We start from the raw sequence: 27126 nt of genomic DNA, 5'->3' as shown, positions 1-27126 counted from the left end.
CTTTTGTTTGTATGTTGGTTATCATATACTAGATTCGATTCTAATGTTACTTTTATATAGCAATCATATTTTGTGGTAGACAAATTTGAGTCATCTTCTTTGCATTCATCTCTACAAGTTGAACCTGTCCAATCAAAGGCATTTAAGCACTCCCTTACTTAGAAGGAGGATACTGTAAAATATAAATTAAGACAATAAAAGGTTTAGCTTAAGATTAATTTTCTATTCAATTGATAATTCAAATTTGTTTGGGTAGTAGTTTAAAGGTGAGTTCTTCATTTGGTCTTTACTGTTGAAACTGTGATTATCATGAATTCCAAGCATGGACATGGTGTTGGCATTAAGTTATTATTTCCATTAGTGAAAACACTTATCTATATCAGTATAGCTACTAAGCTCAGCATTGAGTTTCCTACACTCACCGAACTTAGAAGTGTTCAATAGTTTACACCGAGCTTCACAGTAGCCACTGAGCATCTTGGTGTCTATCGAGTAGTTAGATTGTGTCATGGGACTTTAGTGTAAATCAAGAATTGGAAGTTATAATGTTTACTGAGTAAAGCAAGGTAAACTCAGCATGCAGTATCTACCGAGTAACACTACATCTACCAAGTCACCAGTGGTCACCGAGTTCAGAACTATGTCGAGTGATTAGTATGGACCAAGCCTTCACTTCTACCAAGTACATGATGATGCCAAGTAATGCAATGGATGTTGAGTATCAGAAGGTCACTGAGTCAGTTCAGTGAACTCGATTTATTTACTATTGGGCCAACTCAGTAATATTTTGTTCACTTGTGTTTTAGCCGATCTTGCAATTATAATTATTGGAATGATATGTATGTAATGTATTATATCATTTACAATTTATGGATGAGAGTTTCAAGGAATAAACATGTAATATTTTGAGAAGAGTGAATGTGAATCAGCAGCAAAGCAAAATACTCAGCAAGGTCAACAAGGACTAGTAAAGATTCATCAATCATAAGAGGTGATCTGTACTTCAAGGATCTAATCAGCAATCAAGTTGTAAGTCAAATCTATTATTTCATCCTAATGGGTGAACCAGTCTCTAAATCCTTTAACAAGGTAGACTTAACCATTTTTTAAAAATCTCTTAATCGAGTGCATACTTCATTATATGTTTGTAAATCCTCTAACAAGGTGGACCTAGCAGTCCTTTGTGCTCCTAACATAGCAGATCACCAGAAGTGGTCATTGTAAGCCTTAACAGGTCAACTTTATACTATAGTATTGAAGTTTTGTGGGTATCATCCCCACCTCAGTCCAAATTATCATGTTCACTTGTGTAATGATTGTTTTATGTTTCAGAACTAATGCATGCAGTAGTTTATATGAATGAATGGTGAATAGTATATATGGTTAAAGTGCTGAATTGTTTTAAAGTTTTTGAAGTTACTGATTCACCCCTCCCCTCTCAGTACCTTGGCATATCTTGAATATTTCCAACAATTGGTATCAGAGCTCTTGTGGTTCTCAAGATAAAGTTTGATAGCTTGAGCAAAGATCAAGGTCAATGGAGATATTTAGACTTGGCAAAGCTATTGAAAATGAAAAGCTAGATCGGAAATGGCCATGGCTCAACTCAAAGAAGAAAAAGAGCATCTTTCCCAATCCCTGAAAAGAAGGAAGTAACTTGCAAGAAAAATGAATGACCATCAATATGTTGAAGAAAATATTGAAAACCTTTTACCATCAAGAAATTCAGATGAAGCTAATTAGGCAATCAAAGAACTCCTAGCAAAGAATGGCTCTCTGCAGGAAGAAGTAAAAAAACTTAAAAGAGAACAAGAAATCCAATCAATCAGGCTATGTGAAGTTTTGGAACAGAGAAACAAGGCAAATGAAGACTTGGAGGCAAGAAATAATCAATCCAATCAGCATGAAGACCTCATGGATCAAATCTTTGGAGCAAATGAAGAAATCAGGATTCTCAAAGCACAGAATGAAAGAATAAGAAGTGATCTAAATAGTGAAAGGGAACTTAATGAAAGAATATTGAGAGAACTAAGATGCGAAAAGAAAATTGTTGAAAAATTAAAAGGTGACCTAAATGCTAAAAATAAAAGCAATGAAAGAATGATGAAATGACAAGAAGACATGAATCAACTGATTCAACAAAATAAGCAAAATCTTCATGAGCAAAAAGATAAAGCAGGACTTGCATACAATGAAGAACAAGGTGAATCTTCCAAGCAAGATGCAAAAAAAATTCAAAACCCTCATGCAATCATTATGGAAAAATAGGTCATACATCAAACAAATGTTGGAGCAATGGAAAAGGAAAATTCAATAGAAAATGTTACAACTGCAATCAACATGGTCACAAAGCCAATGAATGACCAAAATTTGAAGGTAATTGTCACAAATACAAGAAGCATGGTCACAAGGCATTCCAATGCAGATCCAAATCATTCAATCTAGTTGAACAACTTGTTAAGGCAATATTTGGATGGGATTACAACACATGGCGTAGATATCATTATTGTGGAGAATATGGACACATTGGTAAAGACTACTCAAGGCATCATTTGAGAAAAAAGAGATACAACAGTAAGATGCCATACATGCACTAAACTCGATTATATAGCCAAGAATTGCATGAATATAGGAAGAGTTGAAGATGAATAGAAAGCTAAAGCTGATAACATTCAGAAGTAAATGAGACAATAGTGGATTCCTAAATCTACCGAGCAAAACAGTTCAAATGATGGCAATGCCACTCAAGAAGTGGGTGACTCCATTTCCAATTAGATTCATAAAAAAGGATATGGAACTACATCTTCAAGTGATATCTCAAGTAGTTCCAAATGAAAGAAAGCAAAATGATCAAATCAGTATTTTAGATACACAAGGATCAAAGAAAGTGTATCTTTCACCAAGTTGCATCTATCAAGGAGTAACAAAAGTTTTGTTCGATCATCGAGTTGCAAGCTTCTACCGAGCAAGTGAATGAATGATAGCTTGTCAAGCACTATGTCATCTCAGCTACTTTCATATCAAGCATTAATGGCAAAATTTTTGTCAAAAAAGGTAGAATTTGATTTCATTCTTCATCACAATTTCAGAGCTAAGAGATTTCCAGGTGCACTCAAGCAATTTCAAGCGATTTTCTAGTGAAGAATTTGGTCCAAAAAAAAAATCTTACACCTATCGAGCAGTAATGGCATCTGGGAGTAGCAACAACAACAAGGAAAAGAAGGGTTCGGAGATGTTGGTAAAGGGTGTAGAATGGAAAGCACCTAACTTCAAAATTGTTCTGGCCTTTGAAGAGTCACTTGACCCTAATGGAGCTCAATCCCAAATTCCACCAAAGGTACTCCTCATAAATGACATTCGTACTCATTTCAAATGCACTATTCAAGAAATAGGAATATTAGAAATGGAGAATGCCCTGAGAGAACTATGTGCTGATGGAACCCTAAAACCTAAGCATAAGCACTTAGGAGAGAAAGGCTTGACCATATCCTACATTTGCCAAGAAACTTCTAAGCACTTAGGAGAGAAAGGCTTGACCATATCTTGCATTTTCCAAGAAACTTCCAAATTAAGTGGATTAGGTATATTTTGAGCCATGTACACAATGGTCAGTTATGGTTAGAGCAGCTTGTCGTAATAACAAAGAAGATGATTCACAAAATCATGGGTCTCCCTATGCTCAAAAAAGTTAAGGTTACGAAAACCCTAGGTTGGGATGAGTTACAAAAGAAAACCCTAGTCAAGTGGGATGGCAGAGGACTGAGGATTACCAATGTATCTGACATAGAACTTAGGTTTGGTATTCATATCATTGCACATAAGATATACAGCTCCAGCATAGTGAATAATGTGTCGTGTGAGGCTATGGACTTAGCATACAAGATAGTTAAGAAGAATCTGGAGTATGATTAAGCAGATTTATTATTGAAACAATTGAACAAGAACATGGATAGCATAAGGACCTCAAAGAATAATCCCTGTAAATTTGGCTCCCTGTTAACTTGTTTATTTTTCTATGTTAAAAAATTCTTTCCATCAAAGGGCTCAGTTGTATGGAGAAAAGACACCCCAATTTTATATCAAATTAATGAGTTTATTGCTGAGATGGGTGAAAACTTTGAGAAGGTTATGGATAATTATTTTGAAAATTTCAAGGAGAGAATGAATAACAGGTTTTGAATTCCACCAAAATTGGTTGAAGACTACAAAGATGATGTATGCTTCATGGTTGACTGTGATAAAGTATACATTCAGGCAGTCAGACCCCAAGTTGCATGGGTGAAACCTATTCCTTATGAGATCAATATTGACGAAACCAGGGATATTATTGAAGCACTAGTGAATGATCCTGTAGATCCTAAGCTCCTATCTTTGGCACTAATGATTAAGCAAAGGCTAGAATTGAGCTTGAAATCAAGCTACCCCAGGCTATAAGCAAAGGCAAAATGAAGATAGAAAAATTGAAAACTGCGCCTGGCCCTCTAATGCTTACTGAAGGTAAAGGAGAGGATGAAGAAGAAGAAGAAGAAGGCAAAGAAAGAGAAGAACATGAATATGAAAAAGAAGAGGAACCGCCAAAGAAGAAAGGAAAGGTGTTTATCAGCAAAGCTCAGAAGCAACCAACTACAATATTCACAAGGAGAACCAGGAAAGGTAAGAAGGAAAGTGTACTTGTCAGGCCTCCACTCACATTTGAGGAAAGGCTAAAATAATTAAGGATTGGAGCAGGCATCAACAATTTTAAAGCTCTCAAATATGAAACTTGGACTCCTACAGAGCAAAAGGAGATTAAATACTTAGTAATGGAAAAGTTAGGAACTTGGAAATTCTCTCTTGATCAATTTGCATCTCAAATTCCAATAGTACTTCTTGAAAAAATAAAAATTAGATGGGAGAACATGGTACAAATTGTCAAAGATATATTTGAGCAAAAAATGAAGGAATTAGTACCTAGTCTAATAGATGCAAAAGTCAAAAAGGCATTGAAAGATCATGAAGGAAGAATGAATATGAGATTCAATACTTGGCATATATTATTAAAAGACATTGAATTAGTTGTCAAAAATGCTATAGATGTCTAGAATAATGCATATCATCTCAGGAAGCCATCAGATGATCTTGTTGAAATTAAGGATGATGATAACAGTGGCAATGATGATTTTGATAACACTCCATCTATCACAGTTACACCAAGAGAGTTGCATGCACTAATGAAAGAAAAAGAGGAAGAAGACAAGGAGGAAGAAAAAGATGAAGATGACCCAGAAAGAATTGCAGTAGTAGTTATTGCATCCCTTCCTCAATCTCCACCAAAGACTATTAAATCTACTATGGAGACAACTTCTACAAGTGAAATTGTGAGCACAACAGCCACATAGATTGCTCAATCTTTACCAGCCACCTCCTAGCTCCAGGTATTTGAAACAGAAGTGCCAAGCACTTTATCTGCCGAGTTGCTTGTCACTTCTTCAGCTACCGAGTTAGCTTCCTTAGCTCCTTTACCATCAGTTAGTGCAACAATAAGTTCTACAATTTTGTCTTCATCAATTCTAGTAAGTTCTACAATTTTGTTTTCGTCAACATTATATGTATCCACTTCAACTCCAATCAGTTCAGATATTGCTATGGGTACTCTACCGAGTGTGACACCATTTTTGGGAAGTGTTTCAGTCTTTGATCTAGTTAGTACTTCTATTGGCATTCAATCCTTGAGTCCTATCCTATTTTTCACTACTTGCCCTTCTATCTCTACTATTGTGTATGTTCCAAAGGTCAAACTAGTAATCACAGAAGTCAAACAAAAGCATCCATTAAAACTTCTAATCATTGGAAAGGAAATTGAAGAAGACATTGACTTAGACACAAAGATAGTAATACCAAAGATTGACTTTGACACTACTACCATTGAAGAGATGAGGTTAGCCAGTCAACTCATAGAGAAGAAAGCTACGCAGAAGTAGTTAAGGTCTAAAAGGGATAAGGAGCATAGAATAATTAAGAATGCCAAGGATATAATTACAGAAGCTATAGGTGTTGAAGTAGATTCCACTCAAGACATTTTGATTCAATTAGAAGAGGTAGTATATAAATTTAATGAAGATCCTTTCGGAGAAGAGAAACTAATTGAAAAGGCTGAAAGGAAATTTGATGACAAGGTGCTAGAGCATATTGCTCAACAGATGGCAATCAAGAAAGTTGAATTGTCCACACTTTTTGGTAATTTTGAAAATTCTTTTAATAATGCAGCATCACTTTTTGCCAAACTTTATGATGTTTGTAGTTTTACTAAAGAAATAAAGGAGAAGCTAAATAAGATTGACACTGATATGCAATCAAGTACATCCAAGCTAAAGGTGGACTCCTCCTCCATAATCTCCCATCACACCAAAATTAGATATTTGGCAGATGTGTAGGCAGAACTATTAAGAGAGGAAGCAAGGATCTAGTCTACACTATTAGACATCCAGAACATGATCCTTCCTATCATGGATACAATGCAGAAACATATTGCTCATTGCAAAACATTGGTCCAAGATCACAACTTCTCAGTGGTTGATCACATGATCCAATTATCAGCAAAAGTTCAAATTGCTCTCTCCACTTGTCAAATTTTGCAGCAGACTTGGGATAATACTTTTGCCACCATCCTTAGGGTACATCAAGATTTTCTATCTTACTTTGGTGTAACCATATAAACTATATATATAGTCCTTTGGCATTATTGTCAAAAAGGGGGAGAGATCCAGCATAATAAATGGGGAGAGTTATCAGTATAAGTTAAAGGGGGAGTTAGCACTCAATAGAGTTAGCATGTGTACATAAGTATCTTTGTATATACATTATAAGTCATCAAGAAGATACATGTAGAAATGTATATGCAACAGTTCTACAAAGATCAAATTTGAAAAATGAAATTTCAATGAGTCAGGTTATGTACATATGTTTTGGCTTATAAGTGTTTTTTCACTAATGCCAAAGGGGGAGATTGTTGGCATTAAGTTATTATTTCCATTGGTGACAACACTTATCTATATCAGTATAGCTACAGAGCTCAACACTCAGTTTCCTACACTCACTAAGCTTAGAAGTGTTCAACAGTTTACACCGAGCTTCACAGTATCCACCGAGCATCTCAGTATCTACCGAGCATCTTAGTGTCTACCGAGTAGTTAGACTGTGTCATGGGAATTTAGCGTAAACTGAGCATTGGAAGTTATAATGTTTACCGAGTAAAGCAAGGTAAACTCAGCGTGTAGTATCTACCGAGTAACACTACATCTACCGAGTCACCAGTGGTCACCGAGTTCAAAACTACATTGAGTGATTAGTATGGATCGAGCCTTCACTTCTACTGAGTGCATGATGATGCTAAGTAATGCAATGGATGTCGAGTATTAGAAGGTTACCGAGGCAATTCAATGAACCCGAGTTATTTACTATTGGGCCGACTCAGTAATGTTTTGTTCACTTGTGTTTTAGCCAACCTTACAATTATAATTATTGGAATGATATGTATGTAATGTATTATATCATTTACAATGTATGGATGAGAGTATCAAGGAATAGACATGTACTATTTTTAGAAGAGTGAATGCAAATCAGTAGCAGAGCAAAATACTCAGCAAGGTCAACAAGGAACAATAAATATTCATCAATCACAAGAGGTGATTAGTACTTCAAGGATCTAATCAACAATCAAGTTGTAAGTCAAATCTATTGTTTCATCCTAACAGGTGAACCAGTCTCTAAATCCTTTAACAAGGTAGACTTAACAGTCTTTTTTAAATCTCTTAATTGAGTGCATACTTCATTGTGTGTTTGTAAATCCTCTAATAAGGTGGACCTAGTAGTCCTTTGTGCTCCTAACAGGACAGATCACTAGAAGTGGTCAATGTAAGTCTTAACAGGCCAACTTTATACTGTAGTATTGAAGTTTTGTGGGTATCATCCCCACCCCAATTTTACTTTCTATTTGGAAGGTTTTTGGGTCACCAAATTATCATGTTCACTTGTGTAATGATTGTTTTATGTTTTAGAACTATTGCATGCAGTAGATTAGATGAATGAATGGTGAATAGTATATATAGTTAAAGTGCTGAATTGTTTTAAATTTTTTGAAGTTGCTGATTCACCGCTCCCCTCTTAGTAACCTGTCATATCTTGAATATTTCCAACACATGATCATTTTATTATTTTCTAGTTTGCTTCACGAGCTATAAATTTTATTGGCATAAATTTATAGAATTATGTAAGGATGCTGCATTATAGATTCACACTATAGACAATTTTTTTGTATTTAGTTCCATGCTTGGGAGTCTAGTCATCAACTAAAATTTTAGACATGGATTCACATCTGTATCAATCTATCTCATTCATCTTGGAAAGGGAAGAATGACAAAATACTAAAGAATATTTATACAAAGTTTAGTATTGCGAGATAGAGATCTTACTATTTTCTAGTTTGCATCATGAACTTCAAATTTTATTGACTTAAATTTATAAAATTATGTGAGGATGTTACATTATAGATTGACCATGTAGACAAATTGTCTTTAGATCGATGTTTGGGAGTCTAGTCTTCAAGAAAAAGCTTAGACATGGAGTCACATCTTTAACAATCTATCTGATCCAACTTGGAAATGAAGAATGACAAAATACTAAGGATATTTATGTAGAATTTCATAGAACAGTGAAAAATATATATATTTCTTATAACTATTGTTATTAGCAAATGCCAAGTAGAATGCATAGTTCTAGAAACATTTTTTTTTAGATTTAACATGTCATCTTACAGAGCAAAGCAAATGAACATTCATAGTCAACACAGACAACAAGGCATATGCTATATTTTAATGAAATTTTGGTATCTATTTTCTGTATAAATGTTATGCCCTATTCATTTTTAGTAAAATTCAAAAGTAATTATTCTAGTGCTGAAGTCCTTGTGGGATAACATACATAATTTTCATATAGTGGTGTGCAGTTTAGGATACTTTTCTTCGTCAACCTGTGTACTATACTGTACTTTGAAAATGAACTGTCATGAATATGGAATTCCTTTGTTACTTTGATTATATCATATATCATTATTCATAGTTAAAAAAAAATTCGTTAACTTTGGCAATATCAAGAGTGCATAATGAGGCATGTTACACTTCAGTAGTTCTACTTTTGCTTACATTCTTAGATGCTTTCATTTCAAAGAATACATGTCCATGTTATATGTTTATGTTCTTCTTTCTCTTATAGTCATACATGATTCAATACATTGTTGTCCATAAATTGCAAATTCCTGATATTCTCTTAGAATTTAGCAGTTCGAAAGTCCACCAATCAGAGTGTTAGTAGCAGGCTATTTTTGACAAATTTTAGTTCAATTCCAATTTTCCATGAGGATCTTAATTTTTTTCTTTATTATCTACACTATTATTATTGAATCCTTGTTATATTTTGTTTTTTAGAGTAAGAAGAAAATTTAAGATGAATGATTTTTTTGAGTGATTTGTAAAATGGATATGTTTGTGTGCATAGGCAAGACCCAAAGAGGTTGAGTATAGACTTAGTAGTACCAGGCATCCAATGGTTGGCAGTAAATTAGCACCCTTGGCACCATCCATGCATATGAAGTCTGACAATATTGACAAGATACAAGATACAATATACAAGCACATTAACATAGATAAATTTGCACGCTTATGGTCTTCTAGTTCCATTTGGTGGTGGAAGTGGGAATACAACTGGTAGAGAAAGTAAATTTGCAATGGGATCAAGGACATCAGGTGGAACTAAGATTGTTGGCTCTTTGTGGCATACATCTCCATTATCATAATCCAATAATCAATATACATGATCAGAAAAGAATGAGTTGAATCTTGTTCAATTAGCTAGAAACCTTCGTACTGAGTCAAAATGGCATATCAAGAGGTCAACCACTTCCAAAAGAACCAAATACAGGCATTCAAGAAAACACATTACACGTGTTAGCTTCAGTTGAAAGGATACCTATGGTAAGGTTTGACATTCCATATGCTTCTGATTCTAAGAGAATCAAACGACATGTTGTTTTAGGTCCATTGACAGGCAACTTGTGGTCTAATCAGTCAAGTATACCTAGTAGTGACCCATTGACATCTAAGTGTATAGAGTCTTCATTCAAATCAGGCCCTATCCTCCATTCCTTAATATCTCCTTGTGGTGGTCCATCAAAATTATCTCCCAATTTCTCACCTCCTAATCTATCTCCACCCCACAAAACCACACTATATGAGCTTCTCAAGCCACCTAATGATTCAGCAAAGCCCTTACAGTCTTCTAACACATCTAATATAACTCATTCAACACCTTTGATATGTAAGAAGAGCCAAGAGAATTTAATCATACAAATCATAGATCAATAATCCCAAAGCCTACATCTTCATTGCCTCCACCACTTTCTGGTCTTGTAACTCATAGTCTGTCTATACCACCCAATAGTCCAAAGGGTCAATTTTTGTAGCTGCCAAAGACTACAGAAGTCTCAAAAACTATACAGCTCCTTGAGGAAGCTCCTTCGCTAGACACCCATCCCCTTTCCTAGCATTAGAGCAAAACAATCAAGTGCAGATATTTTTGGCACATTTAGAGAATCATCAGAAGTGAGCATGCTTTACAAGAATATATATTTGGTTTTCTTTTTCCTTGAAAGTTTCCTATTAAATCATATAAATTATAGTGTGTGACCATGCATTTATAACCTTTTAGATCTTAGGGTATTATGTAAATGGTGAAGTATATAGTTTACATGTAAGTATTCATACAAATATTGAAGAAGTATGATATGCCTACTTTGGTGAGATGAGTTTGTGTCTGATGTTCGTGATATCATTGAATCTCAAACAATCAATCCTTAATAATTTTAATCATAAGCACTTTGATAATTCAGGTCTGAGTTTAAGTATGAACATTTGGCTAGTTTGAAGAGGCAAGAAGCTGAATTATAGAGAAATTTATAGGGTTTATAGAGTTGGAGCAGTCCTCTAAGCATTCAAGGTGGTGTTGAAGAGTCCAAGGCATTGTTAATATCTTGTAAATACTTTTAAAAATATTTCCTGTTTAAGAAATTTAGAGACATAAATGGAATGTCACGATCGTAGTTTGAAAATAAGTCCAGTCCTTGCAAAACTCAAAATCCTCTTCACTAGGCGAGTCACACAATAATTTGTTGACAAGTTTCTATAAAATTGACAACAATGTTTTCTTAAAAGCTTTGCAAGTAAATGTCAAAAAAAAATTAAAATTGGGAATTTTCCTCAAAACATTGATTCAAAATCATCTAGTTTAGTTTTCTTGTGTGCGCTTAAAAATTATAGTCGTCTTTGGAGATGATATTCACTCTCCTCATTTTTTTTTTCAGTGGTGATGAGAAATAAAACTTTCCTCCATATCATTTACATTGCTGGGTTTTTTTCATATCCAACACCTTGTACAACTTATTATTGTTGGCCCTCAAATGCATTAGATTGTCCACTCCTAAACCCCCCACTAGTTACTGGGATCTCTATTGGGTAAAACTAAGGTTCAACTTGATGGTGTATGGTCGAATCAACAATACCCTAAAAATGTCAATCCAGGATTTATAAATTCGTGAGAGATATAATGGCTATTTGCACAAGGGGTGAAAATAATAAATCAAGAGGTTTATGAATGCAAATTACTACTTGCTAATAAATTGAATTGTCCAAATTACCACACATCTAAGATGACTTCTGCAAATGGATTATAATCTAAAGTTCACACCTTTAAACAATTAAACACAATGTATTTATCAATGTTATTAACACACCTCTAAATAATTAATCACACTCCTCTTAGCAATTAATCACAATGTCTTTATGAATGCTTATTGCAAAGTTTTTGTCTGATTAAAAGTTGGTTTAATTAAGAGTTGTAATCTGCTTAGATTGCGACAAGAGATTTAATGGTAGCAGGAGGTTGTCTTTAATAGGTTGATTCTAAATATAGAGTATAATAGGAAGTATGGCAAGTGGTGATAGAGAGTATTACAAATGGCGACAGGAAGTTGTGAGTATTATGAGTATTATGGTTCAATAATTGAATGGATGCAGTAGGAGGAATGTAGCAAATGGTATTATGAGTACCAAAGTTCAATACATGGGTGGATGCAGTAGGAAGAATGCAATAGACAGTATTATGTAATAGATTTATGTATTAACATAATAATGATATATAACAAATAATTTCTTCATAAGATTGTTGCAACCAATTACTCCATTAAACAATTGAATATGTGATCAATCAACAAGTTTTGTATAGATTAGATTAGAATATATATATATATATATATATGGAAAACTTCTTATAAATGCACACAATCAAATCTAAAAAGAACACACGAAATCAAAATCGATAATACTGAAAAACTTACAAAGAAAACTATAGTAATCTCACCAAGTTCCTCGAGAGGGGGCCCTCCTCTAATTCGCAAGGTGAGAGATATTCTAAACACTAGCTGCTACTAAAACAACATGCTCTTAAAACTTCAGAGGTAATATAAATAGAGTATTTTCATATATCATGTCTGTCTTGTCTTTTGATTCACATTTTCTTATATAATCTAAAATGTTTAACTATATTGATAACTGAACTAGAATGGCCAGTGGCCTACTCCCTAAAAATAGACAATGATTTATTTTGGCAGCTAGCCACACATAATAGTTTACAAAAAAACCTAGCTAAAATAACATACGGCCAAAAAAAATTTGTTTAGCCATTCAGAACTACTTGCCTAAAATAATATAACAAAACTACAGCTTCCAATCTGCACTTTCAACTAGACAGCTGACTCCATACTCTCACATCCTTGGTTCTTGTAGCAGAATGAACTAAAATATATCAATTTTATGCATTAACCATCCACTCTTTCAAGAAATATTTCAAACCTTAAGACTTTATCAAATGCATTATATTTCTTAATAATTAATGACATAACAAGAGTTAGGATAGGCTTAAGACAAGACAAAAATGTATAAAGAATATGCAAAAACAAAGCAGTTTGCACACCCATCATTCCCCCCATCTTAAAGGTTTTGCATGTCCTTATGCAAATGAGGTGATTGGCTGGATCCAATAGGCTTGACATTTAATATCTCAGTATTCTCTTCAACTCTAGCTATATCAGTGGCTCCCTTTTCCTGAGAAACAAGTGCTTGTAACTGCAACTGTAACTATTGGTTGGATTGTTGGAGTTGAGTGACAATCTGCCATAATTGTGCATTAGAAAAGAGTGGCATACCCTACTCTATTTCAAGAACTCCATGAATTCCACTTATTCCTATAGCAATTAGATCACCTTGAACTATAAGAGTGATAGGGGGTGCATCATTATTGACCATTACAAGGGGAGACTCGTGAAGAGGATGCTCATTTTGTATATCTTGGTAAAGAACCACATCAGTATTAGTGGTTGGAAGATCCTCCATTTTATCCTTGTCTTGTTGAGTACTTTGAGGAATAGAGCATACATTTTCAATTGTTCGAGGAATATCCTCCTGTGATTTTTCAATTTAGGATTCTCTATAATGCCCTCTTCTTCATTAACCTGAATATTCATATTAGTTTCTTCCCCAATCTCTTTGTCTATTCCTTCACCCAATTGAGTAGGATTCCCAATATCTTCCATTTCTTCCTCATCTCTCTGTTCAGGTGTCTCTTCTTCCTCTGAAATGGGATGCTTAGTAGTAAGGGCTTCATTTTGTTGTTTTTGTTTTTTATTTCTACACTACTAGCTTCTCAACCTCCTTAAGATTTGGGAATACTTTACCTAAGGTTCATTTCAACCTAAGATTTCCATGTCATAGAAAGCTCCTACTATGTCAACTAATCCCTGCAGCCTATCAGGGGTATGTTTCTTTTGTCATGTAACCATAGGATGAGGGCTAAGCTTTGAGGTTTCATTTCTCACTTTTCTTTTGGGATTCAAGGCTTTTTCTCTTAGTAGGATTAAGGGTTTCAAACATTGATTTTTAGAAGGGTTAGCTTCAAGGGTGTTATTAATGGCAGGAGGTTGAGGGTCTTCTATACGAGTCTGGTTCACAAATGCATCCCATTCTAGAAACAGTTGAGCCAGACGAAGGTTGTGGTCAATAATGAGCTTAATTAACCCATGGTGAGCCAAGGAATCAACATGACCCTGATTATACTAGTAATAGGATCACTTTAGGGAGAAAATAGGTAATATGGAAGATTAACAAGAATACCATATCATAAATGTAACATGAGGCAGAAATGGTGGGAAAATACATACTTGTAGCATCCTTCACAAGAGATATAATGAATCAAATATTTTGCAACAACATCCCACGACTCCTATATAGATTTTCATGTTACTCCTTGCTCTTGCACATTCTCAACTAACTCACCTTGCTAGAGAAATTGCTTCTTATAAGGCTTTAAATTGGTAACCCTTGATGATGGATTGGGAAATAAATGGTCACGAATTTGGGGTAGACCGATGACCTTTGCAATTTTCTGTAAATTCATAGGAAACTGTAGTCCCTGAATAATAGCATGAGTTCCCTAGAATCTGAAATAAAACTTTGTGGCTATGGTCGCATCAAATCCACACAAGCATTTAAAGAAATTTGTCCATCCATCATGAGCAAAAATTTTCAAGGCTTCCTAATCAGCATATAACTTATCTAAGGACTCTAGTTCAAAGCAAAGATGTTTCCCCCCATGACAACATGTGATAGAGTTTGAAAAAGTTTAAGATAGTAGAAAATAGACAAAAGGCAATGGCAAAAATGTTAGGAAATATGAAACAATTTTAGCAACATAGAGGATGATACCATCAAAATTAGTAATAATGGCAAGGTAAGCTTAATTAATTTTTAGGACAGAAAGAACTCATGTAAGAAATGACCTGGCACAAAACTCACAAATGCTTAATAATGGAAAGGAGCATGTAATTAATGTTGTGGAAATGATTACCTGGTACAGAACCCCCCACCCCCCTCCCTGCCCCCAAATTAAGTGGCTGATATGTCCCGGTCATGCTAAGTAATCATCAAAGAAATAAAATACATAAAATAAAGCATAAGGTGAGAGAATACTTTCTGACATGGTGACAACCAAGAAGGAAGATCTGAAGTCATCAGCAAATCCAAGGAGATCATCTCAGCAAGGAAAGAAAGGAGCCACCAACCGCAAGGAAAGATATAGCAGGCACGTGAGAAGTAAATAAAATCCATCGTAAAAAGATTTGCAAATAAACAGTCACCAAAGTGGAGAGACACATGGTAGTGTAGGCCATCGAAAAGCTCTGAGCGACAGGAAGGTCAAGAGGAAGGGATACCAAGAGAATGGCGATAGGAACAAAGAGACCTCCTGTCACAACCATTAGAGTGAATTGATGGAAGTCTATTTTCTGAGCTCTCGTTTTTCACTTTAAAAAAATATATATTTAAAAAAAAAATTATCTATGACACTAGACTGTCGAGAAATTGGTTTTCAATCAAGTGTCGCCTAGAAGCACTGGGGAACTAGTTTCCACTACTAGGAAGTCTGGCAACTACAAGTCACAAGATTACCTAGTTTTCAACAAGTACTTGGCAAACAACGCTAGAGATTTTTTTTTCATTGTTGGATATTTTCTCTTCTTTTTTTTTCCTTATATATATATATCTATATATCTATATATATATATATATATATATATATATATATATATATATATATATATATATATATATATATATATATATATATATATATATATATATATATATATATATATATATATATATATATATATATATATATATATATATATATATATATATATATATATAATATATATAATGATATAGATATATTCTATCATTGTTGAAGGAGACCAAAGGGAACCATGGTGAGTTCCTTGGCAATCTCCACAAATAAAGCTTCCTTCAAGAGAGGCTTCTTACATAGCTTTAATCTATAACCATTAATGAGGAGCTTGCGACATTCAAAGTCCACAGTGCAAAGCTGAATTGCACCATTGTCATATACATGCTCAATTTTGTAACGTCCAAGCCATCTTGTATGAAATTTACTTTTAAAATCCTAGAAGTGAGAGTCGTAGAGAAGTGCCCAATCACCAAGTTGGAAAGAATGTTGATGAATGTGTTTGTCATGCCACAATGCTCATTGATTTTGAAAAGGTTTAGTATGAAGAAGTGCTTCTTGACATAACTCATCAAGGGAGTGGAGTTGTGTTAGACATTCCTTTTGAGTATCAAAGAGACTCAATCCGAGTTGAAGGGCAGTTCAAAGAGTCTTAATCTCAAAATCAATAGGAAGTACAAACTTATTACCATAAACTAATTCATAAGGGGTCAAACCAGTGGTGGTCTTCCATGTAGTACGATAGGCCCACACAACTTCAGGAAGTCATATGGCCCAATCACACTTATGAAGTGCAATGGTTTTAGTAAGAATATTCTCTAGTTCTTGATTAGTTACCTCGACTTGTCCATTTGCTTGAGGATGATAAGGTGACGATTTTCTGTGGCGAATCTCATATTCTTAAATCAATGCAAAAATGAGGTCTAAAGCAAACTGAGGTCCTTACTCAGTAGTGATCTCATGTGGAACACCAAAGTGAGTGAAGATCTTTGAATATAAGAATTTAGCAACTTCAGTATCTCAAGCATGCTTAAGTTCTACCACCTCAACCGACTTTGTGATATAATCTATACAAACAAGAATAAATTCCTTTTTTTTGGAAGGTGGGTTGATAGGTCCAATGAAATCAAGACCCCATTTTTTAAAAGGTTCAATAGAAAGCTAAGGGTGAAGTGGCATCTCATTTGATCATGTAGGATGACCCATGTGCGGGCATTTGTCACAATGTTGGACATAACGTTTGCAATCCTTATGAAGCGTAGGCCAGTGATAACCTGTAGTCAGAATCTTTTGAGTAGTACATTTAGAAACAAAGTGTTCTCCACAAGGTTGAGTATGATAGGCATAGAGAATACCAAAGACGTCTTCCTTTCTTAGTTGTGGTGGATTTGAAGGTAGATTCGAAGAGGATGGAGATATGGGAGGAAGAAATTGTTGAGGTTGTTGATAAGGGCTTATTAGTGGTGGTGGAGGAAAGGACTATTGTGGAAGATAGGGTTGTGTATAAGATTGTGAAGGTAGATACAATTATTGTGGAGGTGGATACAAAGGTTGTGGCCTCCATGTTTGATGCCATGGTTGCATGCTAGGTTGGAGAATTTGGGTCCATTATTGATAAGGTTGGGGTTGTTGATAACCTCCATACCATGGACCTTGGTAAGAGAATTGCTGAGGTGGTCCAGAAAAATATTCACTAGAGAACCCTCTAGGTAAAAACTAGCATCATGGAGCCATATAGTAAACTGGCTCTTTAGTGTATTCCATAGGAATCATTTCTTCAGGAAAATGTCATAGCGTTGAAGTCTTACTAGCTTCCTCAAGTGATGCTACATGAGTTCAATTATAAGGGCATCCTCCGGTCCATGTTTTTTATGACAAGTTGGATAATATACTGCCAAGGCCTTTTTAGCTTCCTCATGTTTCCTATGAGAATACAACGTGTCAATTTGGTTGCCCATATGATTCAATAAGTCAATTTTAAGATCTTCAAGTAAATTACCAATTTCATGCTTGGAAATACCGATGTATTACCCATAGTGGAAAACTTACTTGAATTCTCACAAATAGATTGATGAGACTGTGAATAGGTCCTACATATATCACAAATATCTTCAAAGGACATTTTAGAAATATCACCTTTTCCAATCAAATTTAAGGCATCCGTGGTCTCATCGTGAATCCCTCTTAAGAAAAGCATCTTGATGGTTTCCAAAATTAAATCAAGACGTCGTGATCATTATAAACTAAAGGCAAAATGTTCCAAGAAATCTTCAACTGACTCTTCTTCTCGTTGAGTCATGCAAAAGATTTCATCCCATACTTCCTTGGTCTTACAGTACTCCTAATATTTGGATAGAAAAGCATCTTTCATTTGGTTCCATGTTCTAATGTCCCTAAGACTCATAAACCATCGTAATGCAACATCCTTTAAAGTAGCTAGAAATAGCTTTAGTTTTTCTGTATCACTTTGATAATTATAGCTATTACAAAGGACATCAAATTCAAATAGGAACATATCAAGATCTTTGTAAGTTGACCCTCTAAATATGGGAAGTGTTGAGTGAGGGATGTTTTTCATAGGGGCATCATCCTCAAGGGGTTGAATGGGAAACTCAAAGGTCATGTTATGTTGAACAATCACATTTCTATCGTTCTCAGCATTATTTCCTCTTGCATTGTTGTTTTTGATATTGTCAGCCATGACTTCTTCTAGTACTTTGGTTGCACACAGTGTAAAATATGTTTTAAAGGGTTGTCCCAAAAGGTTTGGAGGCTCACTACACCTTATTTCGTATGATTTTGCAAATTGTTCAAAATTTTTAGAAGGTGTAGTAGGAGAGGTGGATTGGAAAGATGGCTAGATTTTAACTTCTTAATTGGTTTGGTTTCAATAGTTGATGGATTTTTCTCTATTTGTGGTTTTTGAATTTTTTTAACTACCTACAGATTCTTTAACAAATCTATCTTGACTATCTCTAAGCCTATTCATGCACCTAAATGATTTACTATAGTGGAAACTAGAGGTACTATCTATCCTAAGCAAGGTTGACAATTGATCAAGACTTCTTAAGGGCTCACTGTTCCTATCTTGGCCTATTATAGTTTCACACCTTTAATGTCTCTCCCCCGCAATGATGCCAAAAATGTTGGGTAAAACAGAGGTTCAACTTGATGGTATATGATCGAATCAACAATACCCTAAAAATGTCAATCCAAGATTCATAAACTCATAAGAGATATAATGGCTATTTGCACAAGGGGTGAAAATAATAAATCAAGAGGTTTATGAATGCAAATTACTACTTGCTAATAAATTGAATTGTCCAAATTACCACACATCTAAGATTACTTCTGCAAATGGATTATAATCTAAAGTTCACACCTTTAAACAATTAAACACAATGTATTTATGAATGCTATGAATGCTATTAACACACGTCTAAATAATTAATCACACTCCTCTTAGCAATTAATCACAATGTCTTTATGAATGTTTATTGAAGAGTTTTTGTTTGATTAAAAGTTGGTTTAATTAAGATTTGTAATTTGCTTAGATTGGGACAGGACATTTAATGGCAGCAGAAGGTTGTTTTTTATAGGCTAATTCTAAATACAGAGTGTGGCAGGAAGTATGGCAAGTGGTGACAGAGAGTATTACGAGTGGCGACAGGAAGTTGTGAGTATTATGGTTCAATAACTGAATGGATGTAGTAGGAGAAATGTAGCAATGGTATTATGAGTACCAAGGTTCAATACATGGGTGGATGTAGTAGGAAGAATGCAACAAACAATATTATGTAATAGATTTATGTATTGACAGAATAATGATATATAACAAATTATTTCTTCATAAGACTATCACAACCAATTACTCTATCAGACAATTGAATCTGTGATCAATCAACAAGCTTTGTATAGATTCGATTAGCAAACATACACACACACACACACACATACACATATATTTATATATCTATATATATGCATATACATACATATACATACATATACATACATACATATATATACATATACATATACATACATATATATATATATATATATATATATATATATATATATATATATATATATATATATATATATGTATATGTATATGTATATGTATATGTATATGTATATGTATATGTATATGTATATGTATATGTATATGTATATGTATATGTATATGTATATGTATATGTATATGTATATGTATATATGTATATGTATATGTATATGTATATATGTATATGTATATGTATATGTATATGTATATGTATATATATGTATGTATGTATGTGTATGTATATGTATGTATATGCATATGCAAATATACATAGTCAAATCTAAAAAGAACACAAGAAATAGATAATATTGAATTACTTACAAAGAAAAATACAGTAATCTCACCAAGTTTCCTGAGAGGGGGCCCTCCTCTGGTTCGCAAGGTGAGAGATATTCTAAACACCAGCTGCTACTAAAACACCGTGCTCTTAAAACTTCAGAGGTAATATAAATGGAGTATTCTCATATATCATGTTTGTCTTTTCTTTTGATTCACATTTTCTTATATAATCTAAAATGTTTAACCATATTGATAACTAAACTAGAATGGTCGGTGGCCTGCTCCCTAAACATAGATAATGATTTGTTTTAGCTGATGGCCACAAATAATAGTTTATAAAATAGCCTAGATAAAATAACATACAGCCAAAAACTAATCCATTTAGCCATTCTAAACTACTTTCCTAAAATAATATTGTATATGAGCAATGTTAGTATGCTAATAGAAACCAAATTTAAATAAAGCTTCTACAAACTAAAAAAAATTCATAAACTTCAAGATAGACTAAGATGAGCTCTCAATTGAGAATATGAGCCATTAATGGACTCTCTCAATAAGAAGCTCTCTTGTTGAGTAGCTTTATCTAAATGGATAGGATGTATGCTCAATATGCTTCCAAAGGCTTCAATGGATGATTGTGGATTTTTGGTGTGGATAGATGGCTTTAGTATGGATTTGGCTCTCAAAATAGCATTATAACTTTACTTCATGGATTGTGTTATTTTGCAAAGGGGAAGGATCCAATTTATAGGCAAGAGGCTTGAGGGATTGAGGGCTAAGATGCAAGGATGGGAAAAAGCTCATGGAGGGCTTAGATTTCATGAGAGGAGAGCACATGGATTGTGCTTCCTTACAACCAATCAAGGAATGACACATGTCACATGGTGAGAGGATGGAGGAAAGGGGAAGGATGAGTCAACAAAGGAGGCTCAAGGGATAAAATCTTCATAAAGACCCTCATAATGACTTGTAAGAGCAATAAAAGGGCTTGTAAGAGTCATTTATGACCTAGTGGACTTCATAAAGTTTTATGGTTGAGATATTTTGAGGGTGATGAGAGAAAATTCGACTTGGACTTGATTAGGAAGGTTTTAAGCTTGCTTAGGCTTGTGCAAATGATTAGAGGATGGATTAGGATGGTTTAGGATTAGCTTAGGGATAGGCAAGTGGATGGCATTTAATGAGGGTGGGTGAAGGAGGAGATATTTGTTAACTTTGGCTTGGGTTAGTAAGTCTTAACCCATGTTTAGGGAATGTGACAAGGTTAGGAAGGGATTAGGATTAGGTTTAAAGACATCTTCTAGAAGAGTCTAGACTTTGGATGAGGATAAAGACTTTCTAGAAGAGTCTAGAACTTCTTAGGATGAGGATAAATTAGATTTTTAGGAAATAAATAAAGTTTTATTTATTTCAAGGGTTTGGGTTGAGGAGATATTTATTAAAACTTTTTTAATAAACATGAGGATTAATATTTAACTTTAATTAAATATTTTGATTTGGGATTAGGGGTAAGAAATGATGGGATTAGCCTTTAATCAAAATTAAAGAAGGATTAGAAGATTTTGGAAGAGGTTATTGGTCATAAGGAAATTGGCCAACTTTTGGGAAAAAAATAAAATTTTTATTTATTTTAGGATTTTTGGTCAATTTATTAATTAAATAATAAATAAGGAAATAATGTTTAAATAAGATTTAAACATTTTTGGGAGGGATTCCTTAATTAAATATTTTTAATTAAGATAAAAGGATTTAATGGCATAAAAATTAATTAATTAATTAATTAAATAATTAATTAATTAATAAATGATGATGTCATCAGGAATTTTTCAGAAAATAAAAATACTTTATTTTCTAAAGGATTTTTAGGTGTCTACAAATATAACAAAACTACAGCTTCCAAACTGCTCTTTCAACTAGACAGTCGAATCCATGCTCTCGCATCGTTGGTTCTTGTAGTAGAATGAACCAAAATATATCAATATTATGCATTAACCATCCACTCTTTCAAGAAAAATTTCAAACCTTGAGACTTTATCAAATGCATTATATTCCTTAATAATTAATGGCATAAAAAGGGTTAGGATAGGCTTAAGACAAGGCAAAAATGTATAAAGAATGTGCAAAAACAAAGCAGTTTGCACACCCATCAATCACTTGTCACCTATAAACTCTCTAATTTTGATTTATATATATTATGGAAATTTAGGATATGCTCAACAAATTTAATAATAGGTGTGTTTTTGAAGAATAATTTATGAAGATGTGTGTTTTAAAATGGTCAACAAATTTAGTAAATATTTTTGGCAAATCTCAATTTTTAATAAATTTAGGGCTACACAGTTTGTGTTTTCCAACTATGATTAGGATTAGCAAAGTTGGGCAGTGTCAATTTTATTGCCAACATCAAATAGAAAATAATTAACCAATTTCATTGTGCTTGTAGCTCTCTATAACTTTTCTTGGTTCTAACTACAAACTCTTGTGCTTATTTTTGGCTTCAAGTGGTACTTAGTGAAACAACTAAATTGTACAAAAGTTCATGAACTCCAGATCTAGACCATACTCTATCTATAAAAGTTATGACCAAGGGTTCAAAATATGAATAGTTTTGTGTAGACTTGAATATGGAGTTTTTGCAAAGCACTCTATTTGTGTAAATTAATAATGTACATTGAATTTTTATTTTATGTTAATGAATATTGTTATGTGTTAATGAAGTCTTAATTAGTATTGTGTATTAATGAATTTTATATCATATTAATGAATGTTATGTGATTATATTGATTGAATGTTATAGTTCATAAATGGATGAATGAATGAAAGAAGTATGCAATTAGATGATAATGGGTAATTTAGATTGATGTTAGGGGGAGGGGGTGAGACATGATGAGCTTCCACCTTCACATGGTTGGCCTTGTTAAGTACAGAATATTATAGTATTCTTGAAACCAAGTGAAACTCAAACTAACATACCAAGGAATCACAAAACCCAAATCCATCTAGCTCTCATCTTCTCATCCCAATACATCATATTTTCTACCACTTTTTGCATATTCAATATTCTACTATTCACAATCTTGATAATGGTAGCCTCCATCTTGTCGGTAACTAAGGTAACCCATTTACTTTGTTTTTGTATACCATGGAAATAATTGTAAACTTATCTCCATATTCCAAATTTATTAAACTACTTTCTCCTCTTTCTCTTTTGGTGCTTAGAATTGGTATTGTTATTCAAAGATGATAGTAGAGAAAGCAGTGTGTGAGTATTTAATGTTTAAAGGTAGGCTTCATTTGATAACATTACTGGGGTATGTTTACTTTTGTTTGTTACTTTTGTATCTAATTTTAAATACCTTTCTAGGTTTGTTGCTATTGGCATTTGTACCTTAAGTTTTCTTATTTACCTTCCATATAAAGCTTGTTATGCATATTTACCTTTCATATAACTTGTTGTGCATAGTTGCCGAGTTTACCTTTCATATAACTTTTTGTACATAGTTGTTGAGTTTGCTTACACTATTTAATATTTGTTTCTCATCCCATAGCTTTTGTATTTATAGTTCACATGCTATTGAATTGCACTAAGGTTGAAGCTTGTCTAAGGTAAGTCAACCATATGCTTGTCTAAGCTAAGTCAATCATATGTCTAAGTTAAATGTAGAAATATTATTTCTGAATTCTATACAAATTCAAGCAAGCTTATATTCTAAGTTTACTACTATTTTTATTAAAAAAGACTGAAAATTGTTGATTTAGAGCCATAACACTAAATTTTCCATGTTTTGGACTATGCTGCAGAATTTGTATGTGAAAAATAGAGCAGAGAAAGAAGAGCTACTGAAAGGCCTTATTATTGGCACTAAACTTTCCCACCTCTTCTTGTTCTCGAGAAGGAATTGCCTATTTTCTTATTTCTTATGCATGATGTTTTAATTTTCATGACCTTTTTTTCTCCTACCTGAATGCCTTTTATCCGAAGTTATATTCAAGGACTGATGATTGGGTGTTTTGTAGGACATTTTGGTTGTGTGTGGAGAACATGACTAGATCTTTCCAGTGGCTAAGGCTTTTGTATTAAAAAAGTGAGTACTTAATACTTTCAGTTATGATTGAATATTGTATTTTGTAAGTCTTATAGTGTGAATAACATGGGAAGCTTTCACAATCCATAGTGTTGAAAAGGAACTCTTGGAAACAAGTAAGGTCATAGACATTGTGACACTATATAAATGGATTCAGGATGATAGCTAATGTGGTTATTATTAAATGTGAAGTCAAACAGTCATCTGAACCTTCCTCCCTGGTAATGATTACCTCCTTGTGATCTACCCCCGTTTTTGTTTATGAAAGTGTCTCCCAATGAAGTTTCATGATTCTTTCTCTTCATGTCCTTAGTAAGAAGAATTTCAACATCATCAAATCTTAATATACTTTCTTTCTTGCCAACTTGTTGTAGCCATAACTATGCATCCTTGTGATTATTTTATACTTTAGGCAGATAGGCAGTAGGTAAAACAATTAAAGAACTTTAGCAGTTCTTCTATATCCTCACTTTTCATAATATGACCAATTTTTTTAATAGGTAATGGGCTGAAGTCTAGTTTATTCATTATTTTATTATTTGTTGAAATTAATTACTATTATGTGTTAAGTTCCACGAGACTCGAACCCAAGACTCCCATATGAGAGGCTAACTATTTACCATTGGTGGATGTTATCTAGATCAAACAAATATCAGCTATATAAACCTTATATCTAGACTACTTCAGATAATGGAGATAAATTTATATAAACAATTATACTTGTTATGTTAATTTCAGTAATATTAATAATGCTCTTAGAAACACAGAGTAAAATTTAGGATGGCAAGAAGTTTGATATGTTTTTGATTCATCTCTTTATAGATTGAATGAGTTGCAAATGCAATATTTTATTTTGTAAGACAAATATTTGGATACGTTTGTGAATCAATCATGTATGGATTGGATGAGTACAATTTTTGATCCAAACAGTAATCCTGATATGATGGTTGATCTGAAGAGAAGTCTGCTATAACTTGACAATGTATGAATGGGTAAATGAATTATTGATGCAATCACTATTTATAGAAATCTCTTTATGAATCTACAAATATGATTATCACCATCTCTAATTATTGTCCATCTTATTTATGTGATGATATTTTTGTTAGAAATTCTTTAGAATAATTGAGAGGGGCGGGGGGGGGGGGGGGGGGGGGGTCAGGGTTGGAGTGAGTCAGTTATTCAAGCTCGAGATGTCTCAATAAAACTTTTCACTCATCCTAGTGAACCCATTTAACTATTCATGCATCCAAGCTAAACATTCTAACTAGCAAGATACTGATAAATCAATATGCAACAATAAGACATGAAAGATCAACACACATAACATAGTGATTTACATGGAAACCCAATTTCAAAAAAACCACCAGTAACATGCTACCTTTTTCTCACTCTTATGAAGTGATGCCCTGTAAAAGGCCAACCTTGTTAAAGGTTACAACACACCCTATTAAGTGTGACGCAGTTAAAGGATTTCAATCACCTTGTTAGAAGTGAGCTTGGTTAAAGGACTTTAGGTAATTCACATGGAATGCCACCCTATTAAAGAATTTTATAATGACTATTAAGTCAATCTTAGTCCAAAGTATTTTTCCCTGATTAATACAATTGTTAGAGAGTAACAATAAGGGCTTTTGATTTGATACAACTTACAACATAACTTGCAGATTTTAGATCTCAATTCAGTCACAATTCTGCTTGGCTTTCAGTCTCTACAACTCTGACAACTTGTTCTCCCTTCAAGCTTCTGTCTCCTTGAGTCTCCTTGCTCATTGTGCCAATGCAGTCACTCCTATGGTCACTTGATGAAGCAGAGTCTCTGTATTCTATTCTCTCCTTTCAATACCTTCTTCTTGACACCACAAACTCTAGCCTTACCACCCTTTTCTTCATGACCAGTAATTCCTTAAGTAGGTATTTAGAATACTTTTCCCACTCTAATTTCCCTCATCTAGATTAGGGTTTGAATGGATTAGGCAGGATACAATGTATCTATCCCTTATCTTGTTTCTTCTAGAAACTTCATGCAAAATCCACTTTTGATCACCTAAAAATGGTTACCCTCAAATTCTATAACACTAGGTCGTCATCCTTATCTTCCACCTGGTTCACAAAATTCAAGATAAAAAACTTGTCAGCTCAGATTTGGTGAATCTTTTACTTTTCAAATAATGCAACAACTTGGCACTATTAATCTTCTAATGCTCGGCACATATAGTGTTACTTGGCACCTATTACATTTTCACTCGACATCAACTACATTTTACTAATGCTAGACACCTATTGCATTTTTCTCGGCACCAACTATGTTACTCGACACATAGTAGAATTTTCTTTCCCTCGACACTAATTGATATTCTTCTCAGCATGAACTAACTTTGGTCAAGCTTTGCAGACAGTCTCAGTATAATCTATTCTTTTAAAGTTTCTAAGTATAGCCAACCTTTGTGTCTTCAAGTGTGTTATCAATACATTATTTCACCATTAACTTAATTGATCCTTGTACTTCATGACATAATCATAACTCAACATTTTCCTTTAGATAATGTTGTTACATCTTATAGATTAAATCCTCCTCATTAATCAACTAAGCAATTGTCTCTCCAGCAAGTAGCAGGTTTGGCATTAGTGACAAAACAATGATTGAAAACATTCTTCATCAACAATCTTTCTTTCTCAATAATGATATTTTCAATACATTTCAACAATCTCCTTCTTTGGCATTGATAGCAAACCAAATTGATCAACCAAGTCACCTATAGCATTATGTGTAATCAAGGTTGACTAGATTAAAATAGTAAGGCAAATGCCAAAAAGAAATATTGTATCCAAAATTGTTCCTTCTATCAGCATCTTCCAACTTCTTATGACTCCCTTTGAATTTTTCTAATATCTCCCTCTTTCAAAGTATTAGGGTAATCACCTTTGCTAATACACTATCTCTTTTTTTTTTGTTCTACTCCCTCTCTAATCTTGTCATCCTAATTGATTTATGTGTGTATTGTTTTCTCCCTCTTAGTTGCTATTTCT

At 33.7% G+C, this 27126-nt stretch overlaps 1 pseudogene; it reads left to right on the top strand.

Moving 5' to 3' along the window:
* LOC149545516 (uncharacterized protein At2g33490-like) overlaps positions 1–17252 on the top strand; it is a 137010-nt pseudogene extending 119758 nt beyond the window's left edge.
* Positions 17253–27126: the final 9874 nt, after the last annotated feature.

The sequence above is a fragment of the Cupressus sempervirens genome, chromosome 7 (assembly GCF_028749045.1).
Source record: "Cupressus sempervirens isolate cs-2001-9-10 chromosome 7, ASM2874904v1, whole genome shotgun sequence".
NCBI classification, from domain to species: Eukaryota; Viridiplantae; Streptophyta; class Pinopsida; order Cupressales; family Cupressaceae; genus Cupressus; species Cupressus sempervirens.
Note: the sequence above shows the minus strand (reverse complement) of the source record. Positions and strands in the feature narration are given on the sequence as shown.